We start from the raw sequence: 25,724 nt of genomic DNA, 5'->3' as shown, positions 1-25,724 counted from the left end.
ACAGGTTTCCAGAAACAAACTGATTTCATGTTCCCTGGCAACAGGGTACCAGAATCCAAACCGATGTCATGTTCCCAGGCCACAGGATTCCACACTCTAACATCAGTCATGTTCCCAGGCCACATGGTTCCAGAATCAAACCTCAGTCGTGTTCCCAGGACACAGGGTTCCAGAAGAAAACCTCAGTCATGTTCCCTGGACACAGGTTTCAGAAATAAAATCCCAGTCATGTTCCCAGGCCACAGGGTTCCACAATTAAACCTCAGTCATATTCCCAGGCCAGAGGGTTCCACAATCAAACCTCAGTCCTGTGGCCAGGCCACGGTTCCACCATCAAGCCTCAGTCATGTTGCCAGGCAGGAGTGTTCCACAATCAAACCTAAGTCATCTTGCCAAGCCACAGGGTTCCACCATCAAACCTCAGGCATGTTGCCAGGCCAAAGGGTTCCACCATCAGGCCTCACTCATGTTCCCAAGCCTGAGGGTTGCACTATCAAACCTCAATCATGTTGCCAGGCCACAGGGTTCAACCATCAATCCTCAGTCATGTTCCCAGTAAACAGGGCTCCTGAATCAAACCAATGTCATGTTCCCACACCACGGGGTTCCAGTATCAGGCCTCAGTCATGGTCCCAGTGCACAGGGTCCCACAATCAAACCTCAGTCATATTCCCAGGACACATGGTTCCAGAATCATAGCTGAATCATGTTCGCCGACCCCAGGTGTCAACAATCAAACCTCAGGCATGTTCCCAGGACACAGGTGTCCAGAATCAAACCTCAGTCATGTTCCCAGGGAACTGGCTTCAGGAAACAAAGCTCAGTCATGTTCCCAGGCCACAGGGTTCCAGAATCAAACCTCAGTCTTGTTCCCAGGACACAGGTTTCCAGAATCAACCCGATATCATGTTCCCTGGCCACAGTCTCAGAATCAAACCTCAGTCATGTTGCCAGGCCACAGGTTTCCACCATCAAACCTCAGACATGTTCCCAGGCCACAGGGTTCCAGAGTCAAACCGTTGGCAGGTTCCCAGGCCACAGGGTTCCAGAATCCACCAATGTCATGTTCCCAGGCCACAGGGTTCCAGAATCAATCCTCAGTTATGTTCCCAGGCTACAGGGTTCCAGAATAAAACCTCAGTCATGTTCCCAGACCACAGGGTTCCAGAACCAAGGCTCAGTCAGGTTCCCGGGCCACAGTATTCCACAATCTAAACAGATGTCATGTTCCCAGTCCTCAGGGTTCCAGAATCCACCCATGTCATGTTCCCAGTCCACAGGATTCCAGAACCAAGGCTCAGTCAGGTTCCCGGGGCACAGTATTCCACAATCTAAACAGATGTCATATTCCCAGGCCACAGGTTTCCAAAATCACGCCTCAGTCATGTTCGCAGGCCACAGGTTTCCAGAAACAAACTGATTTCATGTTCCCTGGCAACAGGGTACCAGAATCCAAACCGATGTCATGTTCCCAGGCCACAGGATTCCACACTCTAACATCAGTCATGTTCCCAGGCCACATGGTTCCAGAATCAAACCTCAGTCGTGTTCCCAGGACACAGGGTTCCAGAAGAAAACCTCAGTCATGTTCCCTGGACACAGGTTTCAGAAATAAAATCCCAGTCATGTTCCCAGGCCACAGGGTTCCACAATTAAACCTCAGTCATATTCCCAGGCCAGAGGGTTCCACAATCAAACCTCAGTCCTGTGGCCAGGCCACGGTTCCACCATCAAGCCTCAGTCATGTTGCCAGGCCAGAGTGTTCCACAATCAAACCTAAGTCATCTTGCCAAGCCACAGGGTTCCACCATCAAACCTCAGGCATGTTGCCAGGCCACAGGGTTCAACCATCAAGCCTCACTCATGTTCCCTGTAAACAGGGCTCCTGAATCAAACCAATGTCATGTTCCCACACCACGGTGTTCCAGTATCAGGCCTCAGTCATGGTCCCAGTGCACAGGGTCCCACAATCAAACCTCAGTCATGTTGCCAGTCCACAGGTTTCTGCCATCAAACCTCAGTCAAATTCCCAGGCCACAGGGTTCCAGAATCAAGCCTCAGTCATTTGGCCAGGCTAGAGTGTTCCACCATCAAACCTCAGTCATGATCCCAGGCCACATGTTTCCACAATGAAACCTCAGTCATTTTCCCAAGCCAAAGGTTTCCAGAATCAAACCTCAGTCATATTCCCAGGACACATGGTTCCAGAATCATAGCTGAATCATGTTCGCCGGCCCCAGGTGTCAACAATCAAACCTCAGGCATGTTCCCAGGACACAGGTGTCCAGAATCAAACCTCAGTCATGTTCCCAGGGAACTGGCTTCAGGAAACAAAGCTCAGTCATGTTCCCAGGCCACAGGGTTCTAGAATCAAACCTCAGTCTTGTTCCCAGGACACAGGTTTCCAGAATCAACCCGATATCATGTTCCCTGGCCACAGTCTCAGAATCAAACCTCAGTCATGTTGCCAGGCCACAGGTTTCCACCATCAAACCTCAGACATGTTCCCAGGCCACAGGGTTCCAGAGTCAAACCGTTGGCAGGTTCCCAGGCCACAGGGTTCCAGAATCCACCAATGTCATGTTCCCAGGCCACAGGGTTCCAGAATCAATCCTCAGTTATGTTCCCAGGCTACAGGGTTCCAGAATAAAACCTCAGTCATGTTCCCAGACCACAGGGTTCCAGAACCAAGGCTCAGTCAGGTTCCCGGGCCACAGTATTCCACAATCTAAACAGATGTCATGTTCCCAGGCCTCAGGGTTCCAGAATCCACCCATGTCATGTTCCCACTCCACAGGATTCCAGAACCAAGGCTCAGTCAGGTTCCCGGGGCACAGTATTCCACAATCTAAACAGATGTCATATTCCCAGGCCACAGGTTTCCAAAATCACGCCTCAGTCATGTTCGCAGGCCACAGGTTTCCAGAAACAAACTGATTTCATGTTCCCTGGCAACAGGGTACCAGAATCCAAACCGATGTCATGTTCCCAGGCCACAGGATTCCACACTCTAACATCAGTCATGTTCCCAGGCCACATGGTTCCAGAATCAAACCTCAGTCGTGTTCCCAGGACACAGGGTTCCAGAAGAAAACCTCAGTCATGTTCCCTGGACACAGGTTTCAGAAATAAAATCCCAGTCATGTTCCCAGGCCACAGGGTTCCACAATTAAACCTCAGTCATATTCCCAGGCCAGAGGGTTCCACAATCAAACCTCAGTCCTGTGGCCAGGCCACGGTTCCACCATCAAGCCTCAGTCATGTTGCCAGGCAGGAGTGTTCCACAATCAAACCTAAGTCATCTTGCCAAGCCACAGGGTTCCACCATCAAACCTCAGGCATGTTGCCAGGCCAAAGGGTTCCACCATCAGGCCTCACTCATGTTCCCAAGCCTGAGGGTTGCACTATCAAACCTCAATCATGTTGCCAGGCCACAGGGTTCAACCATCAATCCTCAGTCATGTTCCCAGTAAACAGGGCTCCTGAATCAAACCAATGTCATGTTCCCACACCACGGGGTTCCAGTATCAGGCCTCAGTCATGGTCCCAGTGCACAGGGTCCCACAATCAAACCTCAGTCATATTCCCAGGACACATGGTTCCAGAATCATAGCTGAATCATGTTCGCCGGCCCCAGGTGTCAACAATCAAACCTCAGGCATGTTCCCAGGACACAGGTGTCCAGAATCAAACCTCAGTCATGTTCCCAGGGAACTGGCTTCAGGAAACAAAGCTCAGTCATGTTCCCAGGCCACAGGGTTCCAGAATCAAACCTCAGTCTTGTTCCCAGGACACAGGTTTCCAGAATCAACCCGATATCATGTTCCCTGGCCACAGTCTCAGAATCAAACCTCAGTCATGTTGCCAGGCCACAGGTTTCCACCATCAAACCTCAGACATGTTCCCAGGCCACAGGGTTCCAGAGTCAAACCGTTGGCAGGTTCCCAGGCCACAGGGTTCCAGAATCCACCAATGTCATGTTCCCAGGCCACAGGGTTCCAGAATCAATCCTCAGTTATGTTCCCAGGCTACAGGGTTCCAGAATAAAACCTCAGTCATGTTCCCAGACCACAGGGTTCCAGAACCAAGGCTCAGTCAGGTTCCCGGGCCACAGTATTCCACAATCTAAACAGATGTCATGTTCCCAGTCCTCAGGGTTCCAGAATCCACCCATGTCATGTTCCCAGTCCACAGGATTCCAGAACCAAGGCTCAGTCAGGTTCCCGGGGCACAGTATTCCACAATCTAAACAGATGTCATATTCCCAGGCCACAGGTTTCCAAAATCACGCCTCAGTCATGTTCGCAGGCCACAGGTTTCCAGAAACAAACTGATTTCATGTTCCCTGGCAACAGGGTACCAGAATCCAAACCGATGTCATGTTCCCAGGCCACAGGATTCCACACTCTAACATCAGTCATGTTCCCAGGCCACATGGTTCCAGAATCAAACCTCAGTCGTGTTCCCAGGACACAGGGTTCCAGAAGAAAACCTCAGTCATGTTCCCTGGACACAGGTTTCAGAAATAAAATCCCAGTCATGTTCCCAGGCCACAGGGTTCCACAATTAAACCTCAGTCATATTCCCAGGCCAGAGGGTTCCACAATCAAACCTCAGTCCTGTGGCCAGGCCACGGTTCCACCATCAAGCCTCAGTCATGTTGCCAGGCCAGAGTGTTCCACAATCAAACCTAAGTCATCTTGCCAAGCCACAGGGTTCCACCATCAAACCTCAGGCATGTTGCCAGGCCACAGGGTTCAACCATCAATCCTCAGTCATGTTCCCAGTAAACAGGGCTCCTGAATCAAACCAATGTCATGTTCCCACACCACGGGGTTCCAGTATCAGGCCTCAGTCATGGTCCCAGTGCACAGGGTCCCACAATCAAACCTCAGTCATGTTGCCAGTCCACAGGTTTCTGCCATCAAACCTCAGTCAAGTTCCCAGGCCACAGGGTTCCAGAATCAAGCCTCAGTCATTTGGCCAGGCTAGAGTGTTCCACCATCAAACCTCAGTCATGATCCCAGGCCACATGTTTCCACAATGAAACCTCAGTCATTTTCCCAAGCCAAAGGTTTCCAAAATCAAACCTCAGTCATATTCCCAAGACACATGGTTCCAGAATCAAACCTGAATCATGTTCGCAGGCCCCAGCTGTCAACAATCAAACCTCAGGCATGTTCCCAGGACACAGGTGTCCAGAATCAAACCTCAGTCATGTTCCCAGGGAACAGGCTTCCAGAAACAAAGCTCAGTCATGTTCCCAGGCCACAGGGTTCCAGAATCAAACCTCAGTCTTGTTCCCAGGACACAGGTTTCCAGAATCAACCCGATATCATGTTCCCTGGCCACAGTCTCAGAATCAAACCTCAGTCATGTTGCCAGGCCACAGGTTTCCACCATCAAACCTCAGACATGTTCCCAGGCCACAGGGTTCCAGAGTCAAACCGTTGGCAGGTCCCCAGGCCACAGGGTTCCAGAATCCACCAATGTCATGTTCCCAGGCCACAGGGTTCCAGAATCAATCCTCAGTCATGTTCCTAGACCACAGGGTTCCAGAACCAAGGCTCAGTCAGTTTCCCGGGCCACAGTATTCCACAATCTAAACAGATGTCATGTTCCCAGGCCTCAGGGTTCCAGAATCCACCCATGTCATGTTCCCAGTCCACAGGGTTCCAGAACCAAGGCTCAGTCAGGTTCCCGGGGCACAGTATTCCACAATCTAAACAGATGTCATATTCCCAGGCCACAGGTTTCCAAAATCACGCCTCAGTCATGTTCGCAGGCCACAGGTTTCCAGAATCAAACTGATTTCATGTTCCCTGGCAACAGGGTACCAGAATCCAAACCGATGTCATGTTCCCAGGCCACAGGATTCCACACTCTAACATCAGTCATGTTCCCAGGCCACATGGTTCCAGAATCAAACCTCAGTCGTGTTCCCAGGACACAGGGTTCCAGAAGAAAACCTCAGTCATGTTCCCTGGACACAGGTTTCAGAAATAAGATCCCAGTGATGTTCCCAGGCCACAGGGTTCCACAATTAAACCTCAGTCATATTCCCAGGCCAGAGGGTTCCACAATCAAACCTCAGTCCTGTGGCCAGGCCACGGTTCCACCATCAAGCCTCAGTCATGTTCCCAGGCCAGAGTGTTCCACAATCAAACCTAAGTCATCTTGCCAAGCCACAGGGTTCCACCATCAAACCTCAGGAATGTTGCCAGGCCAAAGGGTTCCACCATCAAGCCTCACTCATGTTCCCTGTAAACAGGGCTCCTGAATCAAACCAATGTCATGTTCCCACACCACGGTGTTCCAGTATCAGGCCTCAGTCATGGTCCCAGTGCACAGGGTCCCACAATCAAACCTCAGTCATGTTGCCAGTCCACAGGTTTCTGCCATCAAACCTCAGTCAAATTCCCAGGCCACAGGGTTCCAGAATCAAGCCTCAGTCATTTGGCCAGGCTAGAGTGTTCCACCATCAAACCTCAGTCATGATCCCAGGCCACATGTTTCCACAATGAAACCTCAGTCATTTTCCCAAGCCAAAGGTTTCCAGAATCAAACCTCAGTCATATTCCCAGGACACATGGTTCCAGAATCATAGCTGAATCATGTTCGCAGGCCCCAGGTGTCAACAATCAAACCTCAGGCATGTTCCCAGGACACAGGTGTCCAGAATCAAACCTCAGTCATGTTCCCAGGGAACTGGCTTCAGGAAACAAAGCTCAGTCATGTTCCCAGGCCACAGGGTTCTAGAATCAAACCTCAGTCTTGTTCCCAGGACACAGGTTTCCAGAATCAACCCGATATCATGTTCCCTGGCCACAGTCTCAGAATCAAACCTCAGTCATGTTGCCAGGCCACAGGTTTCCACCATCAAACCTCAGACATGTTCCCAGGCCACAGGGTTCCAGAGTCAAACCGTTGGCAGGTTCCCAGGCCACAGGGTTCCAGAATCCACCAATGTCATGTTCCCAGGCCACAGGGTTCCAGAATCAATCCTCAGTTATGTTCCCAGGCTACAGGGTTCCAGAATAAAACCTCAGTCATGTTCCCAGACCACAGGGTTCCAGAACCAAGGCTCAGTCAGGTTCCCGGGCCACAGTATTCCACAATCTAAACAGATGTCATGTTCCCAGGCCTCAGGGTTCCAGAATCCACCCATGTCATGTTCCCACTCCACAGGATTCCAGAACCAAGGCTCAGTCAGGTTCCCGGGGCACAGTATTCCACAATCTAAACAGATGTCATATTCCCAGGCCACAGGTTTCCAAAATCACGCCTCAGTCATGTTCGCAGGCCACAGGTTTCCAGAAACAAACTGATTTCATGTTCCCTGGCAACAGGGTACCAGAATCCAAACCGATGTCATGTTCCCAGGCCACAGGATTCCACACTCTAACATGAGTCATGTTCCCAGGCCACATGGTTCCAGAATCAAACCTCAGTCGTGTTCCCAGGACACAGGGTTCCAGAAGAAAACCTCAGTCATGTTCCCTGGACACAGGTTTCAGAAATAAAATCCCAGTCATGTTCCCAGGCCACAGGGTTCCACAATTAAACCTCAGTCATATTCCCAGGCCAGAGGGTTCCACAATCAAACCTCAGTCCTGTGGCCAGGCCACGGTTCCACCATCAAGCCTCAGTCATGTTGCCAGGCCAGAGTGTTCCACAATCAAACCTAAGTCATCTTGCCAAGCCACAGGGTTCCACCATCAAACCTCAGGCATGTTGCCAGGCCAAAGGGTTCCACCATCAGGCCTCACTCATGTTCCCAAGCCTGAGGGTTGCACTATCAAACCTCAATCATGTTGCCAGGCCACAGGGTTCAACCATCAATCCTCAGTCATGTTCCCAGTAAACAGGGCTCCTGAATCAAACCAATGTCATGTTCCCACACCACGGGGTTCCAGTATCAGGCCTCAGTCATGGTCCCAGTGCACAGGGTCCCACAATCAAACCTCAGTCATTTTGCCAGCCTAGAGTGTTCCACCATCAAACCTCAGTCATGATCCCAGGCCACATGTTTCCACAATGAAACCTCAGTCATTTTCCCAAGCCAAAGGTTTCCAGAATCAAACCTCAGTCATATTCCCAGGACACATGGTTCCAGAATCAAACCTGAATCATGTTCGCAGGCCCCAGCTGTCAACAATCAAACCTCAGGCATGTTCCCAGGACACAGGTGTCCAGAATCAAACCTCAGTCATGTTCCCAGGGAACAGGCTTCCAGAAACAAAGCTCAGTCATGTTCCCAGGCCACAGGGTTCCAGAATCAAACCTCAGTCTTGTTCCCAGGACACAGGTTTCCAGAATCAACCCGATATCATGTTCCCTGGCCACAGTCTCAGAATCAAACCTCAGTCATGTTGCCAGGCCACAGGTTTCCACCATCAAACCTCAGACATGTTCCCAGGGCACAGGGTTCCAGAGTCAAACCGTTGGCAGGTTCCCAGGCCACAGGGTTCCAGAATCCACCAATGTCATGTTCCCAGGCCACAGGGTTCCAGAATCAATCCTCAGTTATGTTCCCAGGCTACAGGGTTCCAGAATAAAACCTCAGTCATGTTCCCAGACCACAGGGTTCCAGAACCAAGGCTCAGTCAGGTTCCCGGGCCACAGTATTCCACAATCTAAACAGATGTCATGTTCCCAGGCCTCAGGGTTCCAGAATCCACCCATGTCATGTTCCCAGTCCACAGGGTTCCAGAACGAAGGCTCAGTCAGGTTCCCGGGGCACAGTATTCCACAATCTAAACAGATGTCATATTCCCAGGCCACAGGTTTCCAAAATCACGCCTCAGTCATGTTCCCAGGCCACAGGTTTCCAGAATCAAACCGATTTCATGTTCCCTGGCAACAGGGTACCAGAATCCAAACCGATGTCATGTTCCCAGGCCACAGGATTCCACACTCTAACATCAGTCATGTTCCCAGGCCACATGGTTCCAGAATCAAACCTCAGTCGTGTTCCCAGGACACAGGGTTCCAGAAGAAAACCTCAGTCATGTTCCCTGGACACAGGTTTCAGAAATAAAATCCCAGTCATGTTCCCAGGCCACAGGGTTCCACAATTAAACCTCAGTCATATTCCCAGGCCAGAGGGTTCCACAATCAAACCTCAGTCCTGTGGCCAGGCCACGGTTCCACCATCAAGCCTCAGTCATGTTGCCAGGCCAGAGTGTTCCACAATCAAACCTAAGTCATCTTGCCAAGCCACAGGGTTCCACCATCAAACCTCAGGCATGTTGCCAGGCCACAGGGTTCAACCATCAATCCTCAGTCATGTTCGCAGTAAACAGGGCTCCTGAATCAAACCAATGTCATGTTCCCACACCACGGGGTTCCAGTATCAGGCCTCAGTCATGGTCCCAGTGCACAGGGTCCCACAATCAAACCTCAGTCATGTTGCCAGTCCACAGGTTTCTGCCATCAAACCTCAGTCAAGTTCCCAGGCCACAGGGTTCCAGAATCAAGCCTCAGTCATTTGGCCAGGCTAGAGTGTTCCACCATCAAGCCTCACTCATTTTCCCAAGCCTGAGGGTTGCACTATCAAACCTCAATCATGTTGCCAGGCCACAGGGTTCAACCATCAAGCCTCAGTCATGTTCCCAGTAAACAGGGCTCCTGAATCAAACCAATGTCATGTTCCCACACCACGGGGTTCCAGTATCAGGCCTCAGTCATGGTCCCAGTGCACAGGGTCCCACAATCAAACCTCAGTCATGTTGCCAGTCCACAGGTTTCTGCCATCAAACCTCCGTCAAGTTCCCAGGCCACAGGGTTCCAGAATCAAGCCTCAGTCATTTGGCCAGGCTAGAGTGTTCCACCATCAAACCTCAGTCATGATCCCAGGACACATGTTTCCACAATGAAACCTCAGTCATTTTCCCAAGCCAAAGGTTTCCAAAATCAAACCTCAGTCATATTCCCAAGACACATGGTTCCAGAATCAAACCTGAATCATGTTCGCAGGCCCCAGCTGTCAACAATCAAACCTCAGGCATGTTCCCAGGACACAGGTGTCCAGAATCAAACCTCAGTCATGTTCCCAGGGAACAGGCTTCCAGAAACAAAGCTCAGTCATGTTCCCAGGCCACAGGGTTCCAGAATCAAACCTCAGTCTTGTTCCCAGGACACAGGTTTCCAGAATCAACCCGATATCATGTTCCCTGGCCACAGTCTCAGAATCAAACCTCAGTCATGTTGCCAGGCCACAGGTTTCCACCATCAAACCTCAGACATGTTCCCAGGCCACAGGGTTCCAGAGTCAAACCGTTGGCAGGTCCCCAGGCCACAGGGTTCCAGAATCCACCAATGTCATGTTCCCAGGCCACAGGGTTCCAGAATCAATCCTCAGTCATGTTCCCAGACCACAGGGTTCCAGAACCAAGGCTCAGTCAGGTTCCCGGGCCACAGTATTCCACAATCTAAACAGATGTCATGTTCCCAGGCCTCAGGGTTCCAGAATCCACCCATGTCATGTTCCCAGTCCACAGGGTTCCAGAACCAAGGCTCAGTCAGGTTCCCGGGGCACAGTATTCCACAATCTAAACAGATGTCATATTCCCAGGCCACAGGTTTCCAAACTCACGCCTCAGTCATGTTCGCAGGCCACAGGTTTCCAGAATCAAACTGATTTCATGTTCCCTGGCAACAGGGTACCAGAATCCAAACCGATGTCATGTTCCCAGGCCACAGGATTCCACACTCTAACATCAGTCATGTTCCCAGGCCACATGGTTCCAGAATCAAACCTCAGTCGTGTTCCCAGGACACAGGGTTCCAGAAGAAAACCTCAGTCATGTTCCCTGGACACAGGTTTCAGAAATAAGATCCCAGTGATGTTCCCAGGCCACAGGGTTCCACAATTAAACCTCAGTCATATTCCCAGGCCAGAGGGTTCCACAATCAAACCTCAGTCCTGTGGCCAGGCCACGGTTCCACCATCAAGCCTCAGTCATGTTCCCAGGCCAGAGTGTTCCACAATCAAACCTAAGTCATCTTGCCAAGCCACAGGGTTCCACCATCAAACCTCAGGCATGTTGCCAGGCCAAAGGGTTCCACCATCAAGCCTCACTCATGTTCCCTGTAAACAGGGCTCCTGAATCAAACCAATGTCATGTTCCCACACCACGGTGTTCCAGTATCAGGCCTCAGTCATGGTCCCAGTGCACAGGGTCCCACAATCAAACCTCAGTCATGTTGCCAGTCCACAGGTTTCTGCCATCAAACCTCAGTCAAATTCCCAGGCCACAGGGTTCCAGAATCAAGCCTCAGTCATTTGGCCAGGCTAGAGTGTTCCACCATCAAACCTCAGTCATGATCCCAGGCCACATGTTTCCACAATGAAACCTCAGTCATTTTCCCAAGCCAAAGGTTTCCAGAATCAAACCTCAGTCATATTCCCAGGACACATGGTTCCAGAATCATAGCTGAATCATGTTCGCAGGCCCCAGGTGTCAACAATCAAACCTCAGGCATGTTCCCAGGACACAGGTGTCCAGAATCAAACCTCAGTCATGTTCCCAGGGAACTGGCTTCCAGAAACAAAGCTCAGTCATGTTCCCAGGCCACAGGGTTCTAGAATCAAACCTCAGTCTTGTTCCCAGGACACAGGTTTCCAGAATCAACCCGATATCATGTTCCCTGGCCACAGTCTCAGAATCAAACCTCAGTCATGTTGCCAGGCCACAGGTTTCCACCATCAAACCTCAGACATGTTCCCAGGCCACAGGGTTCCAGAGTCAAACCGTTGGCAGGTTCCCAGGCCACAGGGTTCCAGAATCCACCAATGTCATGTTCCCAGGCCACAGGGTTCCAGAATCAATCCTCAGTTATGTTCCCAGGCTACAGGGTTCCAGAATAAAACCTCAGTCATGTTCCCAGACCACAGGGTTCCAGAACCAAGGCTCAGTCAGGTTCCCGGGCCACAGTATTCCACAATCTAAACAGATGTCATGTTCCCAGGCCTCAGGGTTCCAGAATCCACCCATGTCATGTTCCCACTCCACAGGATTCCAGAACCAAGGCTCAGTCAGGTTCCCGGGGCACAGTATTCCACAATCTAAACAGATGTCATATTCCCAGGCCACAGGTTTCCAAAATCACGCCTCAGTCATGTTCGCAGGCCACAGGTTTCCAGAAACAAACTGATTTCATGTTCCCTGGCAACAGGGTACCAGAATCCAAACCGATGTCATGTTCCCAGGCCACAGGATTCCACACTCTAACATGAGTCATGTTCCCAGGCCACATGGTTCCAGAATCAAACCTCAGTCGTGTTCCCAGGACACAGGGTTCCAGAAGAAAACCTCAGTCATGTTCCCTGGACACAGGTTTCAGAAATAAGATCCCAGTGATGTTCCCAGGCCACAGGGTTCCACAATTAAACCTCAGTCATATTCCCAGGCCAGAGGGTTCCACAATCAAACCTCAGTCCTGTGGCCAGGCCACGGTTCCACCATCAAGCCTCAGTCATGTTCCCAGGCCAGAGTGTTCCACAATCAAACCTAAGTCATCTTGCCAAGCCACAGGGTTCCACCATCAAACCTCAGGCATGTTGCCAGGCCAAAGGGTTCCACCATCAAGCCTCACTCATGTTCCCAGTAAACAGGGCTCCTGAATCAAACCAATGTCATGTTCCCACACCACGGGGTTCCAGTATCAGGCCTCAGTCATGGTCCCAGTGCACAGGGTCCCACAATCAAACCTCAGTCATGTTGCCAGTCCACAGGTTTCTGCCATCAAACCTCAGTCAAGTTCCCAGGCAACAGGGTTCCAGAATCAAGCCTCAGTCATTTGGCCAGGCTAGAGTGTTCCACCATCAAACCTCAGTCATGATCCCAGGCCACATGTTTCCACAATGAAACCTCAGTCATTTTCCCAAGCCAAAGGTTTCCAAAATCAAACCTCAGTCATATTCCCAAGACACATGGTTCCAGAATCAAACCTGAATCATGTTCGCAGGCCCCAGCTGTCAACAATCAAACCTCAGGCATGTTCCCAGGACACAGGTGTCCAGAATCAAACCTCAGTCATGTTCCCAGGGAACAGGCTTCCAGAAACAAAGCTCAGTCATGTTCCCAGGCCACAGGGTTCCAGAATCAAACCTCAGTCTTGTTCCCAGGACACAGGTTTCCAGAATCAACCCGATATCATGTTCCCTGGCCACAGTCTCAGAATCAAACCTCAGTCATGTTGCCAGGCCACAGGTTTCCACCATCAAACCTCAGACATGTTCCCAGGCCACAGGGTTCCAGAGTCAAACCGTTGGCAGGTCCCCAGGCCACAGGGTTCCAGAATCCACCAATGTCATGTTCCCAGGCCACAGGGTTCCAGAATAAATCCTCAGTCATGTTCCCAGACCACAGGGTTCCAGAACCAAGGCTCAGTCAGGTTCCCGGGCCACAGTATTCCACAATCTAAACAGATGTCATGTTCCCAGGCCTCAGGGTTCCAGAATCCACCCATGTCATGTTCCCAGTCCACAGGGTTCCAGAACCAAGGCTCAGTCAGGTTCCCGGGGCACAGTATTCCACAATCTAAACAGATGTCATATTCCCAGGCCACAGGTTTCCAAAATCACGCCTCAGTCATGTTCGCAGGCCACAGGTTTCCAGAATCAAACTGATTTCATGTTCCCTGGCAACAGGGTACCAGAATCCAAACCGATGTCATGTTCCCAGGCCACAGGATTCCACACTCTAACATCATTCATGTTCCCAGGCCACATGGTTCCAGAATCAAACCTCAGTCGTGTTCCCAGGACACAGGGTTCCAGAAGAAAACCTCAGTCATGTTCCCTGGACACAGGTTTCAGAAATAAGATCCCAGTGATGTTCCCAGGCCACAGGGTTCCACAATTAAACCTCAGTCATATTCCCAGGCCAGAGGGTTCCACAATCAAACCTCAGTCCTGTGGCCAGGCCACGGTTCCACCATCAAGCCTCAGTCATGTTCCCAGGCCAGAGTGTTCCACAATCAAACCTAAGTCATCTTGCCAAGCCAAAGGGTTCCACCATCAAACCTCAGGCATGTTGCCAGGCCACAGGGTTCAACCATCAATCCTCAGTCATGTTCCCAGTAAACAGGGCTCCTGAATCAAACCAATGTCATGTTCCCACACCACGGGGTTCCAGTATCAGGCCTCAGTCATGGTCCCAGTGCACAGGGTCCCACAATCAAACCTCAGTCATGTTGCCAGTCCACAGGTTTCTGCCATCAAACCTCAGTCAAGTTCCCAGGCCACAGGGTTCCAGAATCAAGCCTCAGTCATTTGGCCAGGCTAGAGTGTTCCACCATCAAACCTCAGTCATGATCCCAGGCCACATGTTTCCACAATGAAACCTCAGTCATTTTCCCAAGCCAAAGGTTTCCAGAATCAAACCTCAGTCATATTCCCAGGACACATGGTTCCAGAATCATAGCTGAATCATGTTCGCAGGCCCCAGGTGTCAACAATCAAACCTCAGGCATGTTCCCAGGACACAGGTGTCCAGAATCAAACCTCAGTCATGTTCCCAGGGAACTGGCTTCAGGAAACAAAGCTCAGTCATGTTCCCAGGCCACAGGGTTCTAGAATCAAACCTCAGTCTTGTTCCCAGGACACAGGTTTCCAGAATCAACCCGATATCATGTTCCCTGGCCACAGTCTCAGAATCAAACCTCAGTCATGTTGCCAGGCCACAGGTTTCCACCATCAAACCTCAGACATGTTCCCAGGCCACAGGGTTCCAGAGTCAAACCGTTGGCAGGTTCCCAGGCCACAGGGTTCCAGAATCCACCAATGTCATGTTCCCAGGCCACAGGGTTCCAGAATCAATCCTCAGTTATGTTCCCAGGCTACAGGGTTCCAGAATAAAACCTCAGTCATGTTCCCAGACCACAGGGTTCCAGAACCAAGGCTCAGTCAGGTTCCCGGGCCACAGTATTCCACAATCTAAACAGATGTCATGTTCCCAGGCCTCAGGGTTCCAGAATCCACCCATGTCATGTTCCCAGTCCACAGGGTTCCAGAACCAAGGCTCAGTCAGGTTCCCGGGGCACAGTATTCCACAATCTAAACAGATGTCATGTTCCCAGGCCTCAGGTTTCCAGAATCCACCCATGTCATGTTCCCAGTCCACAGGATTCCAGAACCAAGGCTCAGTCAGGTTCCCGGGGCACAGTATTCCACAATCTAAACAGATGTCATATTCCCAGGCCACAGGTTTCCAAAATCACGCCTCAGTCATGTTCGCAGGCCACAGGTTTCCAGAAACAAACTGATTTCATGTTCCCTGGCAACAGGGTACCAGAATCCAAACCGATGTCATGTTCCCAGGCCACAGGATTCCACACTCTAACATCATTCATGTTCCCAGGCCACATGGTTCCAGAATCAAACCTCAGTCGTGTTCCCAGGACACAGGGTTCCAGAAGAAAACCTCAGTCATGTTCCCTGGACACAGGTTTCAGAAATAAGATCCCAGTGATGTTCCCAGGCCACAGGGTTCCACAATTAAACCTCAGTCATATTCCCAGGCCAGAGGGTTCCACAATCAAACCTCAGTCCTGTGGCCAGGCCACGGTTCCACCATCAAGCCTCAGTCATGTTCCCAGGCCAGAGTGTTCCACAATCAAACCTAAGTCATCTTGCCAAGCCACAGGGTTCCACCATCAAACCTCAGGCATTTTGCCAGGCCAAAGGGTTCCACCATCAAGCCTCACTCATGTTCCCTGTAAACAGGGCTCCTGAATCAAACCAATGTCATGTTCCCACACCACGGGGTTCCAGTATCAGGCCTCAGTCATGGTCCCAGTGCACAGGGTCCCACAATCAAACCTCAGTCATGTTGCCAGTCCACAGGTTTCTGCCATCAAACCTCAGTCAAATTCCCAGGCCACAGGGTTCCAGAATCAAGCCTCAGTCATTTGGCCAGGCTAGAGTGTTCCACCATCAAACCTCAGTCATGATCCCAGGCCACATGTTTCCACAATTAAACCTCAGTCATTTTCCCAAGCCAAAGGTTTCCAGAATCAAACCTCAGTCATATTCCCAGGACACATGGTTCCAGAATCATAGCTGAATCATGTTCGCAGGCCCCAGGTGTCAACAATCAAACCTCAGGCATGTTCCCAGGACACAGGTGTCCAGAATCAAACCTCAGTCATGTTCCCAGGGAACTGGCTTCAGGAAACAAAGCTCAGTCATGTTCCCAGGCCACAGGGTTCTAGAATCAAACCTCAGTCTTGTTCCCAGGACACAGGTTTCCAGAATCAACCCGATATCATATTCCCTGGCCACAGTCTCAGAATCAAACCTCAGTCATGTTGCCAGGCCACAGGTTTCCACCATCAAACCTCAGACATGTTCCCAGGCCACAGGGTTCCAGAGTCAAACCGTTGGCAGGTTCCCAGGCCACAGGGTTCCAGAATCCACCAATGTCATGTTCCCAGGCCACAGGGTTCCAGAATCAATCCTCAGTTATGTTCCCAGGCTACAGGGTTCCAGAATAAAACCTCAGTCATGTTCCCAGACCACAGGGTTCCAGAACCAAGGCTCAGTCAGGTTCCCGGGCCACAGTATTCCACAATCTAAACAGATGTCATGTTCCCAGGCCTCAGGGTTCCAGAATCCACCCATGTCATGTTCCCACTCCACAGGATTCCAGAACCAAGGCTCAGTCAGGTTCCCGGGGCACAGTATTCCACAATCTAAACAGATGTCATATTCCCAGGCCACAGGTTTCCAAAATCACGCCTCAGTCATGTTCGCAGGCCACAGGTTTCCAGAAACAAACTGATTTCATGTTCCCTGGCAGCACGGTACCAGAATCCAAACCGATGTCATGTTCCCAGGCCACAGGATTCCACACTCCAACATGAGTCATGTTCCCAGGCCACATGGTTCCAGAATCAAACCTCAGTCGTGTTCCCAGGACACAGGGTTCCAGAAGAAAACCTCAGTCATGTTCCCTGGACACAGGTTTCAGAAATAAAATCCCAGTCATGTTCCCAGGCCACAGGGTTCCACAATTAAACCTCAGTCATATTCCCAGGCCAGAGGGTTCCACAATCAAACCTCAGTCCTGTGGCCAGGCCACGGTTCCACCATCAAGCCTCAGTCATGTTGCCAGGCCAGAGTGTTCCACAATCAAACCTAAGTCATCTTGCCAAGCCACAGGGTTCCACCATCAAACCTCAGGCATGTTGCCAGGCCAAAGGGTTCCACCATCAGGCCTCACTCATGTTCCCAAGCCTGAGGGTTGCACTATCAAACCTCAATCATGTTGCCAGGCCACAGGGTTCAACCATCAATCCTCAGTCATGTTCCCAGTAAACAGGGCTCCTGAATCAAACCAATGTCATGTTCCCACACCACGGGGTTCCAGTATCAGGCCTCAGTCATGGTCCCAGTGCACAGGGTCCCACAATCAAACCTCAGTCATTTTGCCAGCCTAGAGTGTTCCACCATCAAACCTCAGTCATGATCCCAGGCCACATGTTTCCACAATGAAACCTCAGTCATTTTCCCAAGCCAAAGGTTTCCAGAATCAAACCTCAGTCATATTCCCAGGACACATGGTTCCAGAATCAAACCTGAATCATGTTCGCAGGCCCCAGCTGTCAACAATCAAACCTCAGGCATGTTCCCAGGACACAGGTGTCCAGAATCAAACCTCAGTCATGTTCCCAGGGAACAGGCTTCCAGAAACAAAGCTCAGTCATGTTCCCAGGCCACAGGGTTCCAGAATCAAACCTCAGTCTTGTTCCCAGGACACAGGTTTCCAGAATCAACCCGATATCATGTTCCCTGGCCACAGTCTCAGAATCAAACCTCAGTCATGTTGCCAGGCCACAGGTTTCCACCATCAAACCTCAGACATGTTCCCAGGCCACAGGGTTCCAGAGTCAAACCGTTGGCAGGTTCCCAGGCCACAGGGTTCCAGAATCCACCAATGTCATGTTCCCAGGCCACAGGGTTCCAGAATCAATCCTCAGTTATGTTCCCAGGCTACAGGGTTCCAGAATAAAACCTCAGTCATGTTCCCAGACCACAGGGTTCCAGAACCAAGGCTCAGTCAGGTTCCCGGGCCACAGTATTCCACAATCTAAACAGATGTCATGTTCCCAGGCCTCAGGGTTCCAGAATCCACCCATGTCATGTTCCCAGTCCACAGGGTTCCAGAACGAAGGCTCAGTCAGGTTCCCGGGGCACAGTATTCCACAATCTAAACAGATGTCATATTCACAGGCCACAGGTTTCCAAAATCACGCCTCAGTCATGTTCCCAGGCCACAGGTTTCCAGAATCAAACCGATTTCATGTTCCCTGGCAACAGGGTACCAGAATCCAAACCGATGTCATGTTCCCAGGCCACAGGATTCCACACTCTAACATCAGTCATGTTCCCAGGCCACATGGTTCCAGAATCAAACCTCAGTCGTGTTCCCAGGACACAGGGTTCCAGAAGAAAACCTCAGTCATGTTCCCTGGACACAGGTTTCAGAAATCAAATCCCAGTCATGTTCCCAGGCCACAGGGTTCCACAATTAAACCTCAGTCATATTCCCAGGCCAGAGGGTTCCACAATCAAACCTCAGTCCTGTGGCCAGGCCACGGTTCCACCATCAAGCCTCAGTCATGTTGCCAGGCCAGAGTGTTCCACAATCAAACCTAAGTCATCTTGCCAAGCCACAGGGTTCCACCATCAAACCTCAGGCATGTTGCCAGGCCACAGGGTTCAACCATCAATCCTCAGTCATGTTCCCAGTAAACAGGGCTCCTGAATCAAACCAATGTCATGTTCCTACACCACGGGGTTCCAGTATCAGGCCTCAGTCATGGTCCCAGTGCACAGGGTCCCACAATCAAACCTCAGTCATGTTGCCAGTCCACAGGTTTCTGCCATCAAACCTCAGTCAAGTTCCCAGGCCACAGGGTTCCAGTATCAAGCCTCAGTCATTTGGCCAGGCTAGAGTGTTCCACCATCAAGCCTCACTCATTTTCCCAAGCCTGAGGGTTGCACTATCAAACCTCAATCATGTTGCCAGGCCACAGGGTTCAACCATCAAGCCTCAGTCATGTTCCCAGTAAACAGGGCTCCTGAATCAAACCAATGTCATGTTCCCACACCACGGGGTTCCAGTATCAGGCCTCAGTCATGGTCCCAGTGCACAGGGTCCCACAATCAAACCTCAGTCATGTTGCCAGTCCACAGGTTTCTGCCATCAAACCTCAGTCAAGTTCCCAGGCCACAGGGTTCCAGAATCAAGCCTCAGTCATTTGGCCAGGCTAGAGTGTTCCACCATCAAACCTCAGTCATGATCCCAGGCCACATGTTTCCACAATGAAACCTCAGTCATTTTCCCAAGCCAAAGGTTTCCAAAATCAAACCTCAGTCATATTCCCAAGACACATGGTTCCAGAATCAAACCTGAATCATGTTCGCAGGCCCCAGCTGTCAACAATCAAACCTCAGGCATGTTCCCAGGACACAGGTGTCCAGAATCAAACCTCAGTCATGTTCCCAGGGAACAGGCTTCCAGAAACAAAGCTCAGTCATGTTCCCAGGCCACAGGGTTCCAGAATCAAACCTCAGTCTTGTTCCCAGGACACAGGTTTCCAGAATCAACCCGATATCATGTTCCCTGGCCACAGTCTCAGAATCAAACCTCAGTCATGTTGCCAGGCCACAGGTTTCCACCATCAAACCTCAGACATGTTCCCAGGCCACAGGGTTCCAGAGTCAAACCGTTGGCAGGTCCCCAGGCCACAGGGTTCCAGAATCCACCAATGTCATGTTCCCAGGCCACAGGGTTCCAGAATCAATCCTCAGTCATGTTCCCAGACCACAGGGTTCCAGAACCAAGGCTCAGTCAGGTTCCCGGGCCACAGTATTCCACAATCTAAACAGATGTCATGTTCCCAGGCCTCAGGGTTCCAGAATCCACCCATGTCATGTTCCCAGTCCACAGGGTTCCAGAACCAAGGCTCAGTCAGGTTCCCGGGGCACAGTATTCCACAATCTAAACAGATGTCATATTCCCAGGCCACAGGTTTCCAAAATCACGCCTCAGTCATGTTCGCAGGCCACAGGTTTCCAGAATCAAACTGATTTCATGTTCCCTGGCAACAGGGTACCAGAATCCAAACCGATGTCATGTTCCCAGGCCACAGGATTCCACACTCTAACATCAGTCATGTTCCCAGGCCACATGGTTCCAGAATCAAACCTCAGTCGTGTTCCCAGGACACAGGGTTCCAGAAGAAAACCTCAGTCATGTTCCCTGGACACAGGTTTCAGAAATAAGATCCCAGTGATGTTCCCAGGCCACAGGGTTCCACAATTAAACCTCAGTCATATTCCCAGGCCAGAGGGTTCCACAATCAAACCTCAGTCCTGTGGCCAGGCCACGGTTCCACCATCAAGCCTCAGTCATGTTCCCAGGCCAGAGTGTTCCACAATCAAACCTAAGTCATCTTGCCAAGCCACAGGGTTCCACCATCAAACCTCAGGCATGTTGCCAGGCCAAAGGGTTCCACCATCAAGCCTCACTCATGTTCCCTGTAAACAGGGCTCCTGAATCAAACCAATGTCATGTTCCCACACCACGGTGTTCCAGTATCAGGCCTCAGTCATGGTCCCAGTGCACAGGGTCCCACAATCAAACCTCAGTCATGTTGCCAGTCCACAGGTTTCTGCCATCAAACCTCAGTCAAATTCCCAGGCCACAGGGTTCCAGAATCAAGCCTCAGTCATTTGGCCAGGCTAGAGTGTTCCACCATCAAACCTCAGTCATGATCCCAGGCCACATGTTTCCACAATGAAACCTCAGTCATTTTCCCAAGCCAAAGGTTTCCAGAATCAAACCTCAGTCATATTCCCAGGACACATGGTTCCAGAATCAAACCTGAATCATGTTCGCAGGCCCCAGCTGTCAACAATCAAACCTCAGGCATGTTCCCAGGACACAGGTGTCCAGAATCAAACCTCAGTCATGTTCCCAGGGAACAGGCTTCCAGAAACAAAGCTCAGTCATGTTCCCAGGCCACAGGGTTCCAGAATCAAACCTCAGTCTTGTTCCCAGGACACAGGTTTCCAGAATCAACCCGATATCATGTTCCCTGGCCACAGTCTCAGAATCAAACCTCAGTCATGTTGCCAGGCCACAGGTTTCCACCATCAAACCTCAGACATGTTCCCAGGCCACAGGGTTCCAGAGTCAAACCGTTGGCAGGTTCCCAGGCCACAGGGTTCCAGAATCCACCAATGTCATGTTCCCAGGCCACAGGGTTCCAGAATCAATCCTCAGTTATGTTCCCAGGCTACAGGGTTCCAGAATAAAACCTCAGTCATGTTCCCAGACCACAGGGTTCCAGAACCAAGGCTCAGTCAGGTTCCCGGGCCACAGTATTCCACAATCTAAACAGATGTCATGTTCCCAGGCCTCAGGGTTCCAGAATCCACCCATGTCATGTTCCCACTCCACAGGATTCCAGAACCAAGGCTCAGTCAGGTTCCCGGGGCACAGTATTCCACAATCTAAACAGATGTCATATTCCCAGGCCACAGGTTTCCAAAATCACGCCTCAGTCATGTTCGCAGGCCACAGGTTTCCAGAAACAAACTGATTTCATGTTCCCTGGCAACAGGGTACCAGAATCCAAACCGATGTCATGTTCCCAGGCCACAGGATTCCATACTCTAACATGAGTCATGTTCCCAGGCCACATGGTTCCAGAATCAAACCTCAGTCGTGTTCCCAGGACACAGGGTTCCAGAAGAAAACCTCAGTCATGTTCCCTGGACACAGGTTTCAGAAATAAAATCCCAGTCATGTTCCCAGGCCACAGGGTTCCACAATTAAACCTCAGTCATATTCCCAGGCCAGAGGGTTCCACAATCAAACCTCAGTCCTGTGGCCAGGCCACGGTTCCACCATCAAGCCTCAGTCATGTTGCCAGGCCAGAGTGTTCCACAATCAAACCTAAGTCATCTTGCCAAGCCACAGGGTTCCACCATCAAACCTCAGGCATGTTGCCAGGCCAAAGGGTTCCACCATCAGGCCTCACTCATGTTCCCAAGCCTGAGGGTTGCACTATCAAACCTCAATCATGTTGCCAGGCCACAGGGTTCAACCATCAATCCTCAGTCATGTTCCCAGTAAACAGGGCTCCTGAATCAAACCAATGTCATGTTCCCACACCACGGGGTTCCAGTATCAGGCCTCAGTCATGGTCCCAGTGCACAGGGTCCCACAATCAAACCTCAGTCATTTTGCCAGCCTAGAGTGTTCCACCATCAAACCTCAGTCATGATCCCAGGCCACATGTTTCCACAATGAAACCTCAGTCATTTTCCCAAGCCAAAGGTTTCCAGAATCAAACCTCAGTCATATTCCCAGGACACATGGTTCCAGAATCAAACCTGAATCATGTTCGCAGGCCCCAGCTGTCAACAATCAAACCTCAGGCATGTTCCCAGGACACAGGTGTCCAGAATCAAACCTCAGTCATGTTCCCAGGGAACAGGCTTCCAGAAACAAAGCTCAGTCAAGTTCCCAGGCCCCAGGGTTCCAGAATCAAGCCTCAGTCATTTTGCCGGGCTAGAGTGTTCCACCATCAAACCTCAGTCATGATCCCAGGCCACATGTTTCCACAATGAAACCTCAGTCATTTTCCCAAGCCAAAGGTTTCCAGAATCAAACCTCAGTCATATTCCCAGGACACATGGTTCCAGAATCAAACCTGAATCATGTTCGCAGGCCCCAGCTGTCAACAATCAAACCTCAGGCATGTTCCCAGGACACAGGTGTCCAGAATCAAACCTCAGTCATGTTCCCAGGGAACAGGCTTCCAGAAACAAAGCTCAGTCATGTTCCCAGGCCACAGGGTTCCAGAATCAAACCTCAGTCTTGTTCCCAGGACACAGGTTTCCAGAATCAACCCGATATCATGTTCCCTGGCCACAGTCTCAGAATCAAACCTCAGTCATGTTGCCAGGCCACAGGTTTCCACCATCAAACCTCAGACATGTTCCCAGGGCACAGGGTTCCAGAGTCAAACCGTTGGCAGGTTCCCAGGCCACAGGGTTCCAGAATCCACCAATGTCATGTTCCCAGGCCACAGGGTTCCAGAATCAATCCTCAGTTATGTTCCCAGGCTACAGGGTTCCAGAATAAAACCTCAGTCATGTTCCCAGACCACAGGGTTCCAGAACCAAGGCTCAGTCAGGTTCCCGGGCCACAGTATTCCACAATCTAAACAGATGTCATGTTCCCAGGCCTCAGGGTTCCAGAATCCACCCATGTCATGTTCCCAGTCCACAGGGTTCCAGAACGAAGGCTCAGTCAGGTTCCCGGGGCACAGTATTCCACAATCTAAACAGATGTCATATTCCCAGGCCACAGGTTTCCAAAATCACGCCTCAGTCATGTTCCCAGGCCACAGGTTTCCAGAATCAAACCGATTTCATGTTCCCTGGCAACAGGGTACCAGAATCCAAACCGATGTCATGTTCCCAGGCCACAGGATTCCACACTCTAACATCAGTCATGTTCCCAGGCCACATGGTTCCAGAATCAAACCTCAGTCGTGTTCCCAGGACACAGGGTTCCAGAAGAAAACCTCAGTCATGTTCCCTGGACACAGGTTTCAGAAATAAAATCCCAGTCATGTTCCCAGGCCACAGGGTTCCACAATTAAACCTCAGTCATATTCCCAGGCCAGAGGGTTCCACAATCAAACCTCAGTCCTGTGGCCAGGCCACGGTTCCACCATCAAGCCTCAGTCATGTTGCCAGGCCAGAGTGTTCCACAATCAAACCTAAGTCATCTTGCCAAGCCACAGGGTTCCACCATCAAACCTCAGGCATGTTGCCAGGCCACAGGGTTCAACCATCAATCCTCAGTCATGTTCCCAGTAAACAGGGCTCCTGAATCAAACCAATGTCATGTTCCCACACCACGGGGTTCCAGTATCAGGCCTCAGTCATGGTCCCAGTGCACAGGGTCACACAATCAAACCTCAGTCATGTTGCCAGTCCACAGGTTTCTGCCATCAAACCTCAGTCAAGTTCCCAGGCCACAGGGTTCCAGAATCAAGCCTCAGTCATTTGGCCAGGCTAGAGTGTTCCACCATCAAGCCTCACTCATTTTCCCAAGCCTGAGGGTTGCACTATCAAACCTCAATCATGTTGCCAGGCCACAGGGTTCAACCATCAAGCCTCAGTCATGTTCCCAGTAAACAGGGCTCCTGAATCAAACCAATGTCATGTTCCCACACCACGGGGTTCCAGTATCAGGCCTCAGTCATGGTCCCAGTGCACAGGGTCCCACAATCAAACCTCAGTCATGTTGCCAGTCCACAGGTTTCTGCCATCAAACCTCAGTCAAGTTCCCAGGCCACAGGGTTCCAGAATCAAGCCTCAGTCATTTGGCCAGGCTAGAGTGTTCCACCATCAAACCTCAGTCATGATCCCAGGCCACATGTTTCCACAATGAAACCTCAGTCATTTTCCCAAGCCAAAGGTTTCCAAAATCAAACCTCAGTCATATTCCCAAGACACATGGTTCCAGAATCAAACCTGAATCATGTTCGCAGGCCCCAGCTGTCAACAATCAAACCTCAGGCATGTTCCCAGGACACAGGTGTCCAGAATCAAACCTCAGTCATGTTCCCAGGGAACAGGCTTCCAGAAACAAAGCTCAGTCATGTTCCCAGGCCACAGGGTTCCAGAATCAAACCTCAGTCTTGTTCCCAGGACACAGGTTTCCAGAATCAACCCGATATCATGTTCCCTGGCCACAGTCTCAGAATCAAACCTCAGTCATGTTGCCAGGCCACAGGTTTCCACCATCAAACCTCAGACATGTTCCCAGGCCACAGGGTTCCAGAGTCAAACCGTTGGCAGGTTCCCAGGCCACAGGGTTCCAGAATCCACCAATGTCATGTTCCCAGGCCACAGGGTTCCAGAATCAATCCTCAGTCATGTTCCCAGACCACAGGGTTCCAGAACCAAGGCTCAGTCAGGTTCCCGGGCCACAGTATTCCACAATCTAAACAGATGTCATGTTCCCAGGCCTCAGGGTTCCAGAATCCACCCATGTCATGTTCCCAGTCCACAGGGTTCCAGAACCAAGGCTCAGTCAGGTTCCCGGGGCACAGTATTCCACAATCTAAACAGATGTCATATTCCCAGGCCACAGGTTTCCAAAATCACGCCTCAGTCATGTTCGCAGGCCACAGGTTTCCAGAATCAAACTGATTTCATGTTCCCTGGCAACAGGGTACCAGAATCCAAACCGATGTCATGTTCCCAGGCCACAGGATTCCACACTCTAACATCATTCATGTTCCCAGGCCACATGGTTCCAGAATCAAACCTCAGTCGTGTTCCCAGGACACAGGGTTCCAGAAGAAAACCTCAGTCATGTTCCCTGGACACAGGTTTCAGAAATAAGATCCCAGTGATGTTCCCAGGCCACAGGGTTCCACAATTAAACCTCAGTCATATTCCCAGGCCAGAGGGTTCCACAATCAAACCTCAGTCCTGTGGCCAGGCCACGGTTCCACCATCAAGCCTCAGTCATGTTCCCAGGCCAGAGTGTTCCACAATCAAACCTAAGTCATCTTGCCAAGCCACAGGGTTCCACCATCAAACCTCAGGCATGTTGCCAGGCCAAAGGGTTCCACCATCAAGCCTCACTCATGTTCCCTGTAAACAGGGCTCCTGA

Source organism: Balaenoptera physalus (assembly GCF_965194825.1).
Source record: "Balaenoptera physalus genome assembly, chromosome: 12".
NCBI lineage: Eukaryota > Metazoa > Chordata > Mammalia > Artiodactyla > Balaenopteridae > Balaenoptera > Balaenoptera physalus.
Note: the sequence above shows the minus strand (reverse complement) of the source record.